This window comes from Lycorma delicatula, chromosome 1 (assembly GCF_047948215.1).
Source record: "Lycorma delicatula isolate Av1 chromosome 1, ASM4794821v1, whole genome shotgun sequence".
NCBI lineage: Eukaryota > Metazoa > Arthropoda > Insecta > Hemiptera > Fulgoridae > Lycorma > Lycorma delicatula.
Genome location: NC_134455.1, coordinates 269,983,806 through 269,988,449, shown reverse-complemented (window position 1 = coordinate 269,988,449; position 4,644 = coordinate 269,983,806).

Here is a 4,644-nt window from a genome sequence, read left to right as displayed (position 1 = left end):
GTGTATTTATTTCCTTCACTTACAATAAAACACAACTCATTTTTGTATTCAAATATCACACCTTAATTAAATATATTATTCTACCTGATCCCTTGTTGCAGTCTTCTAATTAGCATAACATTTATAGTTTCTATAGATCACTGAAGTTAAACTAAGCTAGTTTCACTTCTTACTGTTGACATTTATTAGTGGTTATGGGCTATAGTAGTCCATGCTGCTTAAGGATTATAAACCAGTAAATAAGTTTAAATTATATCACTATTATTGAAAAGCTAACTGTCTGAGAATGGCGTCATAGATGAAGCCATAAGTTACTTAACTGTGTAATAACAGTTAAATAACAAATAATAACTCAAGCCTACAAAATTTATCTGCTACGTAAATAAAATAAAATTCATTAGGTCTCTAAAGCTAATGTTAGAATGAAGAGTTCAAATCTCTTTTACAAATGTTTAATTTTGGGACTTTATACAAAGTAGAAATGAGTACATTTGGTGATTTCAATTTCATATTCTGTATCATTGACTGAACGGAATTTGTGAAATGGTAAAAGTAGAATTTAGTGATGCAGATACCAAATTTTAAAATAAATGATATAGGCTTAAAATGTTTATATACCTTAAGACATTTCTATCTTCATTTCATTGTTAGCAGAAGTTGAGTTCATTAGTTTATGGCCCTAATGAGAGCTATTTTTTTTATAAATAACAGTAATATTACATCATTGACCATGGTGTAGTAGATCCCTAGTGTAATAACAGTACCTTAAATTATTAATTCAGATCATAAATTAAATTCTTCAAACTGTGCACTGCTATATTGTTGCAAGTAGGTCAGTTTGTCTTGAGTTCATTTCTTGGCAAGGATTTTGCACTTTTGACCTATCATTTTATGCATTCTAATCTTTGTTATTAAGGTATGTATAAAACCATGTTTGAGGCATCTGTTCTTGCAAAATTTATTTTTATTTCCTGCAAGAAAATTAAATGAGTTTTTAATTTTTTTTGTACTTCATCAGTGTAATGGCTATTATTCTATACTTATTTTTTTATATTATCATTTATAACTGAATGCAATTATGTACAATTTTTGGTGATTTCATTTATTTTTATACTAGAATTTCCAGCATTTGTTTCTATTTTTGAAGGGATTTCTAATTTGTTTTTTCTCATACTATTTTACTAATAAATTGTTGTTATTAAGATAATATTTACTTATCATTTCTGCTAAGATCACTATAGTTTCTATGTTTAGTACTGCTTACCTTTCTTAGCTTCATTCTTTTATCTCTTGTTGACGTGTTTCAGAACCACTCCATTGTCAAAACTTATTGTACTGATGTTTTAGATTTCTGTTAAATCTTCATATACCATTTAGTCAACATCCCTTCCTACATTTGATGTCATGCCTTATTTGGTCTTCTTGTTTACTTTTGGTTATACCTATGTTTTAATTTTATTTATCTATTTCCTGCTTTCAATAAATTGAGGTTCTTGAAAAGGACATCCACTTGATTATTGATCTGTTCATTTATGATCATTTTATTGTTACTTTTTAATTTAAAGATTTCTAAAATGTTCATTCTTCTGCCTGTAAGACATTTGTGAATTAATTTTGTTGATTCTTCTGTTTTCATTGGTTTATGTCCTTCTTTTATTAACTGCATTCTATAATTTTTTTATATTTGAAAGATCTTACATTTCTCGTTATATTTTAATTTTCTTTTTGTGTGTCCAATACGTTTCAGTGCATTTACATGTTTTTTTTTTTTTTATGTACCATTACTGTTGTATATATCTTTTTCTTCTGTGTAAAAACATTTTTTAGTGTATTATTCATATATATAGGCATTTTTACTTCCTTGCATGAAGTAAATCCTTCCTTTGTGTTAAATTATTAAATTTAAACTGGTTTTGCTGCAGAATCGTTTCTAAAGTTTTAATACTTTCTGTTTTTAAGTTATTATTTATCTTTTTCCTAAATTAATTTGTTATACTTTCATTTAATGGTATATATGGATATACATTTTATATGTGACGATATAATTCTGCAGTCTTCTGTTATTCTTATATTTTTTAATTTTTCTGCTATTTCAGTTGTAATTTTTACTTTTTACTGGTTTTTCAATATTCCCATGTCTTTTAATATATTTAATAAATATTTTGTTAATTTATATGCAGGCGCATTCATGTAATTTATTATTGGTAAATTCTCTTTGTGATTTTAACATATGTTCTCATAATTGGCACACTTGGATTCATGTTAATATATTTGTAATCTTTTTCTTTAATTAACTTTTTGGATTTCTTAATAACGTCTTTCTGATATATTTCAGTTTTATCTTTCTTTTCAATTGTAACATTGTGCTTTGTTTATAAAATTTTCTGTTTTCTTTATATAATCTTCTCTTTAAATGATAACAACTACATTTCCTTTATTTGCTTTTGAAATAATTCCCAATATCCCAATAATTTACTTAAAAAATGTTATTAATAGAATAACTGTTACTTATGAATTATTAACAAATTAATGAAAAAAAATGACTGAAAACTATTTGGCATTGCCTGATTGTGATGGACTTTGTAGTCCATAATGTTTCAAAACTGATCAGAAAAAGGTTAACTGTTATTGATATATTTAAAATCTTTTATTTAAAAAAATCATGAATTTATTTGATGTGTTCCTAGTTTTTATGTTTCCACATTCACATAAAAATCTATGATTAAAAAAAACTATTTATACATGTCAAAAAAAAAATCATACAACAGTCTCTTTTTCATATTATGTCAACAGTTAAGCTATAATGTAAATAAGTGATTTTATACTAGTTAAGTATTAATGTAAAGCTTCAAACTCAAGTATCTGTCCTACTTTCTGACCTACAATATGTTAGTGGCCAGTAGACACCAAAAGTTTAGTTAATTTGGGTTAGAGGATGTACAGATAGAAGATGTTTACTTCGAAAAATTAAAACAGCATAGAAAAGAATGGGGAATAGTGACAAACCAATCAAATGACTGATGAAAAAAAATAATTTATCAAATGAAGGAGGAACTTTATATAATGGCTTATAAAGGAATTTTTGCCTTAACAGCAATATGGTAAACTACACCAATTCAGCAATTTTATCAATTTAAAGTATAGTTCCATTATCTTAATGCACAAAGCAAAATGAAAATGAGTACATGTAGGTATGCAAGTTTATTTTTTAATCTTTATTGAATTTTTAATTTAATCTTGCAAGTACAAAAATATTAAAACCTAAGTATCCTATTATGACATAACCTGTCTGGTTTGCTTCTAAGAATTTTAATCCTGTAATGTGTGCAGTAATTTTTTTAGCCCAAATGCTAACCTTTGTTATTTAGAGACAATCTACTGTTTTTAACAGAAAGAGTATGTAAATGTTTTGCTTTAGATTACTGATCCAGGCTTTCTTCTGGCTATGATGTATATAAGGGACCAGAGATGCAAGAAACACTTGGTCAGAGGGAAGGTCACTTGTGAAACTGAACATTCAGTTTGTATATTGTTTGGTTTAACGAAGAAGGCTTGATTACTTTTTTTAATAAACCACTTCATTTTTTATTTCTTAAATAAGCTTTGATTGAATGCTTATTTCTTGTAAACGGCTAAGCCATTTTATTTTCAGGAGTGACTTGTGTCTTCAGGTTGCCTATTTTTTGGTATTAAGTTTCTTAAAAATGTTTGTTAATAAATGATAAAATACAAAACAGCTATAATTGATGGTGGCTTGTTTTAAAATAATATACACTCGCATCTGAATTTACTGTATAATTCTATAAAATTTTTGGTTATGAAATTTAACTGTGAATCAGTATAGGAGATATTATTAAATGTTTAGCATGTAAAATTCTTCTAAACTAGTTTTTTCTATTTTTTTATTGTTCGGTTTTTGTTATATATTACACATTCATCACGTAAAAACAATTAAGGCTTCCACATTTAGTTCAATTATTTTGATTTCTTTTCTCATATTTATAGTTTTTATTCCTCTTTTTATAACTATACAGTTATGATCAAGCTCTGATTAGGTTTTACCTTGATTTCTCTTTATGTGTTCTGGTAAATGCTGGGTCAAGTCCTTTGTTTATCATAGCAGACCTAACCATTCCTGTTACGATGTAAATACAATTCCATATATGTACTAATCAGAATAAAATAATCATTTATTTGCAACATCACAGAAAGACTAGTTCGGTTTTTTAAATAAAATATACAGCAACATTATTGCGTAATATTATATAATTTTATAAACATGTATAAAGTTTTTAATAAGTTCTTTATCTTCAGTGTTATAATTGGCAAAAAATTCATAAGTAATATATTAAATTTTTCCTTTGCCGACAGAGTTAAATGAGGTCCTGTTTTATCTCAAACTTTTGGCATTTTGTAGAAGTGTTCTTTACTTCAATATATATGTACAATGATATAATAAAATTATCAGTTTCAAAATGGTAGCGGCTCTTTTTCTTTGGTTTGGTGAAGAAGGTGAAGTTTTCAATGCTAAGATATCGATGTATGGTCACTGCTGACATATACTGAAATTAGCCACCATTTCCAGTTTGTCTTTCAAAACTATGTTAGATATTTCAATTATAAAATTTTATCCCACCTTTTTTA